The sequence below is a fragment of the Dasypus novemcinctus genome, chromosome 1, assembly GCF_030445035.2.
Source record: "Dasypus novemcinctus isolate mDasNov1 chromosome 1, mDasNov1.1.hap2, whole genome shotgun sequence".
Lineage (NCBI taxonomy): Eukaryota > Metazoa > Chordata > Mammalia > Cingulata > Dasypodidae > Dasypus > Dasypus novemcinctus.
In genome coordinates, this window is record NC_080673.1 from 129,066,796 (window position 1) to 129,082,041 (window position 15,246).

General features: G+C 40.4%; 1 protein-coding gene across 21 annotated transcripts in view; it reads left to right on the forward strand.

Moving 5' to 3' along the window:
- Window positions 1-15,246, forward strand: part of CCDC158 (coiled-coil domain containing 158) — a 138,475-nt gene that overhangs the window by 20,515 nt on the left and 102,714 nt on the right. For 9 of the 21 annotated variants that reach the window (XR_011649144.1, XR_011649146.1, XR_011649149.1 and 6 more), the window contains exons 2-3: window positions 6,740-6,814; window positions 8,746-8,788. The exons of 7 other annotated variants lie outside the window; for them this stretch is intronic. The gene's annotated coding sequence lies outside the window, so the exon portion shown is untranslated. The remainder of the gene's footprint in view (window positions 1-6,739; window positions 6,815-8,745; window positions 8,789-15,246) is intronic. 5 more of the 21 variants (XM_058296640.2, XM_058296591.2, XM_058296652.2 and 2 more) reach the window with 2 other exon arrangements.

Here is a 15,246-nt window from a genome sequence, read left to right on the forward strand (position 1 = left end):
TTTTTATTATCTTTTTTTAAAGATACAAGGATCACACAAATGTTACATTAAAAAATATGAGGTTCCCATGTACCCCACTCTCCACACACCCCACTCCTCCCACATCGACAACTTCTTTCATTAGTGTGGTACATTCATTGCATTTGATTAGTACATTTTGGAGCATTGCTACACAGCATGGATTATAGCTTATGTTGTAGTTTACACTCTCTCTCAGTCCATTCAGTGGGTTATGGTGGGATATATAGTGTCCTGCATCTGTTCCTGCAATACCATTGAGGACAGCTTCAGTGTTGGAAAATGAGGTACAGTGGCCTCTCAAGGAGAGACTTGCTGTCTCCATGCTAGTGCTGTCTCCATGGCTACGCTTGTACCCTAAGGAATGTGGTAATTAAGAGTTCCCGGCAAATGGGATGAAGCTGTTAAAGGTTGAAAGAAAAGATGAACACATACCTTTTGTAGTGAATAGAACACTTAGACTTTGTACCTTGAGATAAGATTTTTAAAAATTCCTTAGACTATGGGTAATGCTGATAGTTAATACGTGTTGCTGCTTGATGTCACGTCCGCTATATGTTTATGCTTATTGGCACATAGGCTATGTATGCCTGCTTCTTGTCATGTACACCGGGGTATATAGAGAGCCCCTTGTAAACAATGAAGTTATCTGAGGAGTTATTACTCACAGACCCCCTGATCCCAGCTCTCTCGTGCGTCTCTTCCCCCTTTTCTCTTTCTTTCATTCCCGATACCCTTCAGGTCCAAATCTCCAACACTCCAGGTCCTGAAAACGCCCTAATAGCACACCTCTTTTTCACTCTGCCTGCCTTCAGCAACTCCTGTGGCCACTTTCTCCACGTCATTGATATAATTTCTTCCATTGCCAGTATCTTCTTAATAATCTTTTATTTCTTTAGCCATGTTGTCCTTCAATGCTATGATTTGATTTAGGAGGTTTGTATAAACCTTATTGATTAGTTGTTTCAAGTTTTGTGACTTGTCTGGAGCTTTGAATTTTCCTTTGCCTGAGTCATATCTTCTTTTTTCTTAGTATGGCTTATAATTTTTTGCTAATGTCTAGGCATCTGATTATGATGCTGAGTTTACTCTGATGTTCAGTTTCTCTCTTTTGCCTAAGGATTCACTATTAAGTAGCTACATACTATCACTGTTCTTTGATTCTTGGTTCAACTTGTTCTAGATATTTCAGATTATCCCTGTTTGCCCAAACCAGGACTAAGGACCCAGTAATGGGGTGTAGGCCAGTTTCAAAGAACCTTAGAGAGGGGGGCATTAAAGGCACCTGATTACCTCTTTTATTTATTTCTTCCTCTTTTTTCATTCTTTGCATATACTTCCTGGGCTGCCAGCAGATGGTGCTCTTTGGCAGACCTCTTGGCTTAGGCCTCAGACATTGAGGGAAATGAATTCGCTGTAAACCTGCTTGAGTCATTCCAAAGCAGTGTCCTCAGGGCAGGCCAGGCCTTCCTGGCCTGCCAGCAGATGGTGCTCTTTGGCAGACCTCTTGGCCTAGGCCTCAGACATTGAGGGGAATGAATTCACTGTAAACCTGCTTGAGTCATTCCAAAGCAGTGTCCTCAGGGCAGGCCAAGCCTTGAAAACAAACTTTTTCAGAAGCTATTTCCTCCAGTGGCAGGCCTGCACCCTCCCTCCATCTGTATTCTCAGCAACTAGCCCAGGGCAGTAGGAAGGGTGTTTGAGAAGGCAAATTATCTTTAGCTCTCTACGGGCTCTCCAGCAAACAATGGTGCAGCCCCACCCCATCTCAAAATGTGCGACTTCTCCAATGTTACAGACCAAGTTCACTGGCCAAAATCTGAATTTGCTGTAGGCTATGTCCCTCTCTCCTTCTTTGGGAAATGGATCCCTATAACCCCTCCCTTAGTCCATTCACCTGCAAGAATTGGAAGACCCAGCCATATTTGCTCCAAAGGTTAAGGGATGGGTGCCAGCAGCTGCTCCTGTAGCTTTACTCACAGGATTCTTCTGGCCAGCTAAGACTCCTTTTCTTCGCCTCTCTTCTGGGTGGTATCTAGCCTTTCCCTAGTGTCCTAAGGCCTAGAACAGTTTTCCAGGCAGTTTAAGCCTGTCCTGTAGCTATTTTTTCTGGGAGAGAAGTGAACTGTCTGCCTCTTTTATCCTCCATTTTCCTAGAAGGGGCGTCATCTTTCTTGCTAATGTCCTTTAATATATAAAATTTTTAAATTTTGATAAAGTTCAATTTATCTGTTTTTTCTTTTGTTGCTTTTGTAAGAATTTATTGCCTAATATAAGGTCTTAAAGATATTTCCCTATGTTTTCTTCTAAAAATTTCATAGATTTGGCTCTTATATTTAGGTTGATCTTTCTTGAGCTAATGTTTGTATATGGTGTGATAGTGGTCTGATGTAAATTTTTTGCAGTGAATATCCAGTTTTCCGGTCACCATTTGTTGAAGAGACCAGCTAGCTTTCTTTTTAGGCAGGTTTTAGTCACCAATTTTGTTGTTGTTGTTAACTGGGGCCAGGAACTGAACCCCAGACCTCACATGTGGGAAGCCAGCACTCAACCACTGAGCCACATTGGCTCCCGTAAGGTTTTTTTTTTTTTTATTTGTTTGCTTGTTGTTTATCCTTTTTTGTTTTTAGGAGGCATGGGTGACTAAACCTGGGACCTCCCCTGTGGGAAGCAGGTGCTCAACTGCTTGAGTCACATCCACTTCCCTCACCAATTTTAAATGTACAATCCAGTGATTTTTAATAATGTTACAGAGTTGTGCAATCATCCTACAATTTAGTTTTAGAATATTTCCATCACCCAAACGATCCCTTACATCCATTTGTAGTCAATTCCCATTCCTATCCCTTGCACCAATTTACTTTTGACCACCGGTGTACTTTATTTAGAGTTAGGTTTTAGTCCCTCTTCTGGGTTACTGCAAAGACTTCTGCTTCCACTCAATAAATTCTCCATCCAGCTCCCGGAGTCAGTGTAAATCAGATCATATGCCCCTGCTTTTAAAAATCCTCCAATCATTTTCCAACACAATCCAAAGCTAACCAAAAGCCCTTAGTATGCTCTTTTCAAGATTCCTTGAGCTCTACCCTCTGCCAGCTCACCAGCATCTCAGGATAATTCAGGAATGGAATTGATAAGCCCAGTATTCCTCTGGGTAGAGTACATAGTTGGCTGTCTATAAGCAGGCCTCTCATCCTCCATCCTCCTGTATATACTCTAGCCTCTATTAGACTTCTTCCTCATCAGGAAACACTGATCTCTTCCCATCTCAGGACTTTTGCATGTGGTATCCCGTCCTAGACTTCACCAGTCCTTTGTGGAGTTAGCTTTTTGTTGTCATTCATCTCAAATATCACCTCCTCAGAAAGGTCTTCCCTCACCTCCCTTGGCTAAAGTAGCCTCAACTCTGTCTCTCTGCTTGCCACTACCTTGTGTTATTTTTTTTCATTGTGCTTAACCACTCTCCAAAATTATATTTTTTATTTGTTTTCTTTTGTGTTTCTCTTTCCCCGTTAGACTATAAGATCCATGAATAGAAACTTGACTGATCTTAAACTTAAGACAGCTCTGTCTCTAGCATGTATATAGTACCACTCTTTATAACAGCGATACATTGTAAGCAATCAAAATGAGAACAATAGTAATTAACAGTTATCAGTCCTTACTGTGTGCCAGATCCCATGCTAACTGCTTTATATGTGTGAATTATTTATTAAAGCTCATCACTTCCCCCCTCATCAATGGCTTCCTTGTCTGTTTGCCCTTTTTTTTTTTTTTCATTTTGTTTTGGTTTTTTGCTTGTTGTCTGCTCGTTAATTTTGCTTAATGTCTGCACTTTCTCGGCTTATTGTTTGTCTTCTTTAGTGGGCACTGGGAACCGAACCTGGGACCTCCTGTGTGGGAGGCAGGTGCCCAGCTGCCGAAGCTACATCTGCTCTGAAGTTCATCACTTTTGATGTGGGAAGAGTAAGGGTAGCATGTCCTCCAAATATGGGCAGTTTTTTCCTTATTATTATTAGAATTTCAGTTTTCAAATCTGGATCAGTGTACATTACACCAGCAAAATATTAGTGAACATTTTTTTTTTACATCCTTTAACACTGAACTGCAGACATTTTTCCTGGGAAGGAAAGAGGGGACATAAAAACTGTAAATAAAAGGAGAGTTCTGAAAGTCATAAAAGGACACAGCAAGTAGACTTCAGTTGGAAAAGAGTATATGTCAGAGGAGTGTCAGGAGATGAAGCAGGGAAGTTAGGCCAGATCGTAAAGGGTCTTGGTTCAAATCTTACTTTACAGGCTGTGGGCAGACTTTGAGTTAAAAGATTATTTTGAGGTATTTTATAGTAGGTCTAGCAAGAGTTTATGAAAACATGAAAAAATTTGGTGGAACTGTAATTATATAATTGGATATTTAAGGATTCCTTCCTCGTAACTCATGGTAAGTCTTTTCTACAAAGTAAAAGATATTACAGAGATAAACTCAACAGAATATGGTGACTAATAGGACGTAGATGAATACATAAAGAATGGATGAAGATGCTGAAACGTCAGACTTGGGAAGATGGATGTATAAGTGTCATGTGAGATGCCCGAGAAGGTAGGTTTGAATGGGAAGATGAAATCAGTTTTGGGACAAGATGAGTTTATGACCACACAACTATGCAGACCTGTTCAAGGAACAGAAATGTATTAAAGTTTAATTAGATGCAAACACAGTGTAAATGCTACAAATACAACAATGAATAAGATATGATGGGAAGCGGACTTGGCCTAGTGCTTAGGGCGTCCGTCTACCACATGGGAGGTCCGCGGTTCAAACCCTGGGCCTCCTTGATCGGTGTGCAGCTGGCCCATGTGCAGTGCTGATGCGCGCAAGGAGTACCCTGCCATGCAGGGGTGTCCCTGTGTAGGGGAGCCCCACGCGCAAGGAGTGCACACCGTAAGGAGAGCCGCCCAGCGCGAAAGGAAGTGCAGCCTGCCCAGGAATGGCGCCACACACACAGAGAGCTGACACAACAAGATGATGCAACAAAAAGAAACACAGATTCCCATGCCGCTGACAACAACAGAAGCAGACAAAGAAGAAGCAGCAGCAAATAGACACAGAGAACAGACAACCAGGGTGGAAGGTGGTGGGGAAGGGAAGAGAAATGAATAAATAAATCTTAAAAAAAAAAAAAATTTATTTTTTTATTTCCCCCACCTCCCACCCCTTCCGTTATCTGCTCTCTTGTGTCCATTTGCTGTGCATTTTTCCATGTCTGCTTATCTTCTCTTTAGGTGACACCAGGAACCAATCCTGGGACCTTCTGGAGTGGGAGAGAGGTGCTCAATCTCTTATGCCACTTCAGCTCCCTGATCTGCTGCTTTTCTTATTGTCTCTCCTCTGTGTCTCTTTTTGTTGGGCCATTTTGCTACACCAGCTCTCTGCTCAGGCCAGCTTGCCATATGGGCCAACACTCTGCTCAGGCCTGCTCATTGTGTGGGTCAGTTTGCCTTCACCAGGAGGCCCCAGTAATTGAACCTGGACCTCCCATGTGGTAGACGGGAGCCCAGTTGCTTGAGCCACATCTGCTTCCTGGTTTGTCGATTTTTTAAATGTGTTTTATTGCTTTTATTTGGGACACAGAAATTCCCCCCCACCCACCCACTGTTTTCCTGTCTGTGTCCATTTGCTGTGTGATCTTCTTTGTTTCTTTTTGTCTTCACTTCTCATTTTCTCCTCTAGGCTTCTCTGGGATTCAATCCCGGGGACCTCCAATGTGGGAAAGAGGTTCCCTGTCGCTTGTGCCACCTCAGTTCCTGTTTTCTGCTGTGTCTCGCCTTGACTCTCCCGTGTTTCTCTTTTGTTACATTATCATCTTGCTGCATCGCTCGCCACACAGGCCTGGCTCATCACAAAGACACACCTATACCTGGAGGTCCTGGGTATCGAACCTGGGTCTTCCCATATGGTAGATGGAAGCCCAATCACTTGAGCCACATCCACTTCCCAATATTTTCTTTATTATGAGATTTATTATTAACCGGTTACAAGTGTTCTGCTCTCTTCAGTCTCTAGCAGGTGTTAGTCTTTAAGGGAAATTGCCAGTAAATCATAGTTTTTCACTATTATGGTGCTGTTAAAACAAACTTTGTATATTTTTCATAAGACAGAAAGAATAACTACGTGATTTTTTGTATTTCATGGTATTCCACCATCATGCTTGTTTTTATATATTCTGGATACAAGTCCTTCATCAGATATGTGATTTGCAAATATTTTCTTTCAGTCTGTGGCTTTTCTTTTCATCCTCTCCAGTGTCTTTTCAGGCCAAATGGTTAAATTTTGATAAAGTCCAATTTATCAGTTTTTTTCTTTTATGGATTGCCAAACCCCGTATCACACAGGTTTTCTCCTAGAAGTTTTATAGTTTTACATTTTATATTTTATTAATTTTTAAATAAGGTATTTGCTACTTTTCTTTTTTCTTTTTCTTTTTTTGTATATGAGCATTTGATTATTCTGGTACCATTCTTTGAAAAGACTCTCTCTGTTGAATCGACTTTGCACTTTTATAAAAAGTCATTCGAACCATATTTGTGTGAATTTATTTCTGGGCTTTCTATTCTGCTCCATTGACCTATGTGTATATCCTTTCACCAGTTTCACACTGTCTTTATTGCTATAGCTTTAAAATAAGTCTTGAAATCAAGTAACCTGAGTCTTCTCTTTTCAGAATCGTTTTGGCTGTTCTACTTCTTTGCCTTTCCGTAAAATTTCAGAATCACTTTATCCATATCTACAATGAAAGGTTGGTGATATTTTGATGGGAATTGTAATTAATCTGTAGATCAAATTGGGAAGAATTGACATCTTAACAATATTAAGCCTTCGAATCCATGAATACCTCATTTGTCTTTTTTTTTTAAGATTTATTTTTTATTTATTTCTCTCCCCTTCCCTGCCCCTGCCCCCAGTTGTCTGCTCTGTGTCCATTCACTGCGTATTCTTCTGTGACCACTTCTATCCTTATCAGCAGCACCGGGAATCTGTGTTTCTTTTTGTTGCATCATCTTGTTGTGTCAGCTCTCCGTGTGTGCGGTGCCACTTGTGCAGGCTGCACTTTCTTTCACACTGGGCGGCTCTCCTTACGGGGCACACTCCTTGAGCGTGGGGCTCCCCTACACAGGGGGCACCCCTGCGTGGCATGGCACTCCTTGAGCACATCAACACTGTGCATGGGCCAGCTCCACACGGGTCAAGGAGGCCCGGGGTTTGAACCGTGGACCTCCCATGTGGTAGGCAGACCCCCTATCCATTGGGCCAAGTCCGCTCCCCTCTCTCATTTGTCTTTAAAGAAGCAATATTTTAATTGAAAAGTTATGCCTTTTCAACCTGTTTATCCATTTCTAAACATATTTTGCTCATTTTCCTTGTTGCACTTTCTCCTGCAATAAGCATTGTAGTGTAGTTTTTTGTTGTGATCTATCAAGCATTTCCTTGTGTTTTACTCATTCTTCCATCTGCAAGAATAGCACTTCAGAGAAGTGAAAGAAATGAGAGAACCAGTGAATTTGAAAGCAGTTAAGTATGATAATAGTAATCCTACCAAGATATTTTGGAGACTCTTCACTCACTGAATTTTTGGGCAAAAATCTAGTTTGTCCATTATCCAAAGGCTGATACTATCTTTTGATAGTGTAGTCCTAAAAAAAAAAAAAAAAATTCCAATGGCTAAGGCAGTGGAATTGTTTTTACCTGGCTTTGCTGCTGACTGAAATCACATGTGAGAATTCATGATATTTTTGGCCATTCTTTTTGCTGAATGCTTTCCATAGGAAATTATAGTGTCCAAGTTGGAGAAGATTTTAGGGATTGTCTAGTCCAACACTGAGAAGAAAGAAAACCCAAAGACAGTAGCCATCCTAACAAGTCCTTCAACATCCTTGGCTTAAACACCTCAAAAGAAAGTACACCATACATGTTTTTTTTTTTCAAGGTGTTCTAGTTATTAGAAAGTCCATCTCCACCCTGAACCAGAAACTGCCTCCCTTTACTTCTGTTCATTAGTCCTAATTCTGAACATAGAACATATTCATTCATTCTTTAATGTGGCTATTACTACTTATATTTCACTGATATGTCCCCTAAATCCTGGTTGTTTATTACCCCAGGCCCCCTGCTTAAAATTTATAGACCTAGTTGTGGCTCACCATATAGAAGCTCCTCCACCAGTAACTTCCTCAACCAAGTGCAAGAGCTATTGAATGGTCAAAAGCCTCTCCAAGCAGTGAAAAGCCATTTAAGTTGTTTTAAGATGTAGCTGGTCTATTTAAGTTGGTTTGGACTGTACCTGAAGAAAGGTCATGTCTGAGAATATAGATATGGCGGTCATGAGCTATAGGTTTACTTGCTGAGTTGTTTTGATAATGCCAATAAGATATGTACCAACAAAATTAGCTTTGGACCAAAGGGGAGCATATCATTTAACATGCTTTGCTGTACAAACATAGCCTGAAGTGCCATAGCTATTAATTAAAACATTTTCATGTAAAAGATAAGCCCAAAGTGAAGATTATTTAGAGGGATTTTGTTGCTGTTGCTATGTGTGTATATGTGTGTTTTTGGTGTAATCAAGATCTTAAGTAATGAGAATGAATTATGATTGAATTTTTAAAAAATAAATTTCTGGCAATGACATCTATCTATATATATAAAAACAATTTTAAAACATTTTTTCAGGTGTTAAAAGAATAAGTGAAAATAAGGATAACCAGAAATTAAGGTATCTCTTATTTTACTTTGACTTAATATATATTTAAGAATTGTAAATATACATAACTGATATGTTAGGGTGCTAATTTATTTTATTTTATTTTAATTTTTTAATGAAGTATATCACTTATACATAAATATACATAAATAAGTGTATAGTAATAGTAGTATACTTATAAAACAAAATATATAACATCATAGAGGACTCCCATACCTCACCCTACCGCTAATATGTTGCATTGTTTTAAACATTTTTAACTAATGATTAAAGAGCATTGTCAAACTATTACTACTAACCAAAATATTTCCCCCCAACTCACCCTGTTATTATTATTATCTTTATGTCATTTATATATGAACATACATAAACAAGAAGTGTACAGTAAAAGTTGTGAACTTGCAAAGCAAAAATGCATAACATCATACAGGGGTCCCAACGCCTTGCATTGTCATGAGACATTTGTTACAAATTATGAAAGAATATTGTCAAAATCTTACTACTAGTTATAGTCTTTATCTTACATTTGGTGTATTTTCCCCCTAACCCACCCTATTAGTATTTTTTAAGTATATTTTTATGACAGAAGCTGTAAACTTTTAAAACAATAATCCACAGTGCAGAATTCCCAAACAGCACCACTCTATCAACACACCACACTGTGATGGAATATTTGTTGCAGATTATAAAATAATATCATCCAATTGTTACCATGTCCGTAGTGTACATTTGGCACACATTTTACATACTGCCCCATTATCAACACAGTACATCTTTGGCATAGATGGAAGAAAATTACATATTACCGCTAACCACAGTCTATAGGTCACTCCAGTTGTATTTTTCCCATACATTTCCACATTCCCATCACCCTGCAATAGTGATGTACATTTGCTCTAGCTAACAAAGGACACTCTTACCATTAACTACAGTTATCATTCACCTCTGGGTTTACTGTGCTATTAAGTTCCTAGATTATTCTCTAGCATTCTGTCAATTGGCATTTACATCCCTAGATTACCATTTTCAGGCACATCCCCATTTATAAACTTGTTGTTGCTCACTATGTGTTACCATCCACTCTATACATTTCCACACTTTTACAGTAAAGCTAATTAAAACTTCCACATACATTAAACATCAGTCCATCTCAGGCCTTCTCTTATCTCCTTTAAGAATCCACCACCTACCACTAGGTCTTGGAGATATTTTCCTACATATTCTTCTAGAAGCTTTGTGGTTCTTGCTTTTACTTTTAGGTTTTTGATCCATTTTGAGTTAATTTTTATGTAAGGTATGAGATAGGGACCCCTCATTCCTTCTTTTGGCTATGGATATCCGGTTCTCTCAGCACCATTTGTTCTACCTGAGCTGGGTGGGTTTGACAGGCTAGTCAAAATTACTTGACCATACATGTGAGGATCTGTTTCTGAACCATCAGTTTGGTTCTATTGGTCTATGTGTCTGTCTTTATGCCAGTATCATGCTGTTTTTACCACTGTAGCTAGGTAATATGATTTAAAGTCGAGATGAGAGTCCTCCAACTTCAGTTTTCCATTTAAAGATGTTTCTGGCTATTCAGGACCCCTTACCCTTCCAAAGAAATTTGATGATGATGTTTTCAATTTATTTTAAAAATGCTCTTAGAATTATTGGGATTATGTTGAATCTGTGTATCAATCTGAGTAGAATTGACATCTTAATGATATTTAGTTTTCCAATCCATGAGCATGGAATGTTCTTCCAATTATTTAGGGCTTTTAAAATTTCTTTTTATGTTGAATTGTAGTTTTCTGAGTACAAGTGCTTTACATAGTTGGTTAAGTTTATTACTGACTATTTGGGTTTTATCTGTGATATTTTATTTTCACCACTCTTTTGACACTTTTAGTTACTTTCATTTCTACACCCTCTTCCAGACCCCTCTCTCCTGTCTTTTCTTTTCAGGCTCTAGCACACCCTTTAGTGTTTCCTGAAAATCTGATCTCTTGGTTAGAAATTCCCTCAGTTTCTGTTTATCTGTGAATATTCTAAACTCGCCCTCATTTTTTAAAGATAATCTTGCTGGATAGAAGATTCTTGGCTGGAAGTTTTCTCTTGCAGTATCTTAAATATATCGTACACTGTCTTCTTGCCTCCATGATTTCTGGTGAGCAATCAGCACTTAATCTTATTGGGTATCCCTTATATGTTATGCATTGCTTTTCTTTTGTTGTTCTAAGAATTCTCTCTTAGTCTTTGGCGTTTGACATCCTGATTAGTATGTGTCTTGGAGTTGGTCTATTTGAGTTTTTTTTTTGATGGGACTATGTTGTGCTTCTTGGACATGGATATCTATGTCTTTCAATAGGGTTGGGGAATTTTTTACCATTGTTTCTTCCAATATTTCTTCGGCCCCTTTTCCCTTCTCTTCTCCTTCTGGGACACCCATGACATGTATGTTTGCATGTCTCTTGTTGTCATTTAGTTCTCTGAGACCTTGTTCAATTTTTCCCATTCTTTTCTTCATCTGTTCTTTTGTATGTTCACTTTTTTTTTTAAAGATTTATTTATTTATTTAATTCCCCCCCCTCCCCCGGTTGTCTGTTCTCTGTGTCTATTTGCTGTGTCTTGTTTCTTTGTCCGCTTCTGTTGTCGTCAGCAGCACGGGAAGTGTGGGCGGCACCATTCCTGGGCAGGCTGCACTTTCTTTCGCACTGGGCGGCTCTCCTTACGGTGTGCACTCCTTGCGCGTGGGGCTCCCCTACGCGGGGGACACCCTTGCGTGGCAGGGCACTCCTTGGCGCGCATCAGCACTGTGCATGGGCCAGCTCCACACGGGTCAAGGAGGCCCGGGATTTGAACCACGGACCTCCCATGTGGTAGACGGACACCCTAAGCACTGGGCCAAGTCCGTTTCCCTGTATGTTCACTTTTTGAGGCCATTTCTTCAAGCTCACCAATCCTTTCTTCTGCCTCCTCAAATCTGCTAGTATATGATTCCAAAGTATTTTTAATTTCATTTATTGTACCTTTTATTCCCATAAGATCTGCTGTTTTTCTATGTATGCTTTCAAATTCTTCTTTGTGCTCTCCCAATGTTGTCTTCATATCCTTAATCTCTTTAGCCATCTCACTAAATTTATTAAGGAGATTTGTTTGAACACATATGATTAGTTATCTCAACTCCTTTATGTCATCTGGAGGCTTATCTTGTTCCTTTCACTGGGCCATATCTTCCTGTTTCTTGGTGTGGATTGTAATTTTTTTACTAGAGTATTTATTCTGGGTGCGGTTTTTCTCTTTAGTTTAGGGCTTCCCACCCTTTCTATCTTGCTGGTTTTGTAGTAGGAGCCAAGGATGTAGCTGGTGCTATAAACTGTGGAAGCTCAAGCTGCCCTCATTGCCCCAGAGACTGGTGAAATTTCTCCCAACTTTCTCCTTTGCCAGGGTTAGGGACAGAGTCACAGCTGTGTGGAGTAATCCAAGTCATTGAGGCCTAGACTGTAGTTGCCCAGAGAGACTGATGAGGCTTCATGCTCCTTTTTCCCCTGCCTGCAGTGGGAATGGAGCTGCAGGTGTGGGCAGCAATCTATGCAGTGCAGGACCAAGATGAGTGCAGTTGCCCCAGTAGGCTTTCTATTATTCAGTCTGTGCCAGTCACATGTACGTGCTGTTACCTGTATAGGCTGGTGCAGAGGTCTCCAGTTTCCTCCCTGTAACAGGTGGCACTGAAGTTTAGGTTAGGGCTGCAAGCTGATTTGGGTGAAAGATACCAGTCCCTACCATCACTGTGATTTTTGGTCAGCCCAGCTTCCCCTCATGCTGGTGGCAGAGTCAAAATGGCAGCCACCGGCCTCTTTCCATCTTGGACAGGTTCAAACTTTAGCTGTCCTTAGGGTTATACAACCATATTTACTCATCAGTAGCAGAAATCAGTGACCAACCATCTCTTCACCCCCTGTTTTTGGGTAATGGGGCTTCCAATTCCAGCCACAGAATAGCTCCTGGGGCGGCTCATGCTTCCAAAGTAGGATGATCACTGGCGTCCACAGCATGGCCTGTAATTTCCCGGATAGGCTGACACAGGTCCCCCTAGCTTCCTCCCTGCTGGAGCTGGGACTAGGTGTTATGCTAGAGCTGCCATCTGACCTGGATGGGAAAAAACCTGTCCCTACCAGCACTGTGATTTTCAGTCCGTCCCGCTTCTCTTCGTACCAGATGCAGAGTTAAGATGGTGACTACTGGCCTCTTTCTGACTTGGACAGATTCAAATTTGAGCAGTTCTTAGGATTATACTTTAGCCAGCTGAATTTTCTAATCAGTACCTGAAGTTGGTGCCCAGCCATCTCTTCCTTCCCCATTTTTGGGAAGTGGAGCTTCCAATTCCAGCAACAGAATAGCTCCTGAGGTGGCTTGTGCCTCCGGTGGAGGATTGGCACCCGCCTCTGTGGTGTGGAATGATCTACTTATGAATCTTCTCTGCAGATGGGCAGTCTCCTCCTTCCATTCCTTCAAGGATGTTGGAGGATGCATCTCCTGGAGCCCCCAAACAGGTGCTTCAGTTAGCTCTGGGTGATTACTAACTGCCCTGTAGCAGGAGCTCATTTTAGGAGATCCTTACTCCTCCTCCATCTCGCTGGTTGTTTGTACTAATTTATTTTTAAAAATATGAAGCCTTGAATTTAATGAATGCCTAGACTGGGATGTCTAAAATATCTCTGTGGTTTTAAAACTACGCATTCTGCAGTCCATAGAGTTATCTCATGGGCATAGAAGAGGGTGTGCAGTTTGGGCTCAGAAGACTTAAAAAGATTTCCAATGCTTAAAAAAGTTTGAAAACAACTAATTTTATTTAATAAAGAAGGAAATTGAGGCTCAGGGATGTGAAAAGGTTTGTCATTGGTTTCACAGCTAACCAATGACAAAATTGTTTTCTGATTCTAAATTGTGTGCTTATTCTATATTGCCTTCCTACTATTCTTATTATGTACTGGTGAGGTATGATCTTGAATAGACTCAATCTGTATTCTATTACAAATAGTCCATGTGTTTAGTCAATGCAGATTAAACCCACTTTCTTTGCTCTTATTGGGTCTAAATGAAACATTTGCTGCTACTTACCTTCTTTCTAGATAAATAGAAAGATATAGCCATTTTTTATAATGGGAAAGTGAATTAGGATAGGTTGCTTATGTTATAAAGATAGTTTTTGTGGCTCAACTGATAGAGCATCTGCCTACCATATAGGAGGTCCAGAATTCGGTACCCAGGGCCTCCTGGTCCTTATGGTGAGCTGGCCCACGCACAGTGCTGCTGCATGCAAGGAGTGCCGTGCCACATAGGGGTGTCCCACATGCAAGGGGTGCGCCCCGCAAGGAGAGCTGCCCCGCGCGAAGAAAGTGCAGCCCACCCAGGAGTAGCACTGCATATACGGAGAGCTGACGCAGCAAGATGACACAACAAAAAGAGACACAGATTCGTGGTGCTACCTGACAAGAACGCAAGCGGACACAGTTGAACACACAGCGAATAGACACAGAGAGCAGACAACAGTGGGGGCCAAGGAGCGGAGGGGAGGGAAGGGAGAGAAATAAAAAATAAATCTTAAAAAAAAAAAAAGGATTGTTATTCATGTTATTAGTACCCTATTATGTGGTACTATATACATATAGACTGAGGCAGCTACTTTATATTAAGGCCGGCCTATGTGTTGTTAGTTAACTTATTTTATGGTGGTTACTCTATCTCCATTTCACAGACTCTCAGAGGTTAAATAATGTTCCCAAGGTCACATAGCTAGTAAATCACAGAGCTACGATCTGCACCCTAACAATCATTGCAGCATCTAAGGAGAAAGAATTTGATTGAATAAGCAGGCACTGAGTGATATGATTTAATAAGCAATAAAAAATAACGTGGGCAGTGAACTTATATTTAATATAATTATTCTCCTAATATTTCTAAGCATATTCCAGCTTAGATATGTTGCGTTTGGATCAATCCTGAGGTGCATCAGACTTTCCCAAGGAAAAGTATACCTGAAGATTTGTCCTAAGAGAGTATAAAATCCCCAGTCTCATATTTCTGTGGAAGGCAAGATGGTTCACCATCATAGGGGCTTGAATTGCTCAATCCTGAATCTAAATATAATATACATTATAAGTAATCTATACTCAATGAGAGTATAGGTTCTCAGTCAACTTACTTTGGAGACAGAGATAGTCATTCATTCCTTCATAATCACAAGGGATGTCCACTCTAAGTAGCAATTATAAGGAAAGAAATCAAGTTAGGACTGTTTACTTCATGGAAAATACAGGCACACCTCCACCATGGCCTTTTGGAATCTAAGGAGAAGAAATGAGGAACCAGGAAATGTTTACAAGATCCTTTAACTTAACTGTACACCAAAAACTAAGGTCTATGAATGATTTTCTTCCAAAAGTCCTCTCTTTGTGGACTTTGGTTGCTAGAATCTTTTCTGCAAT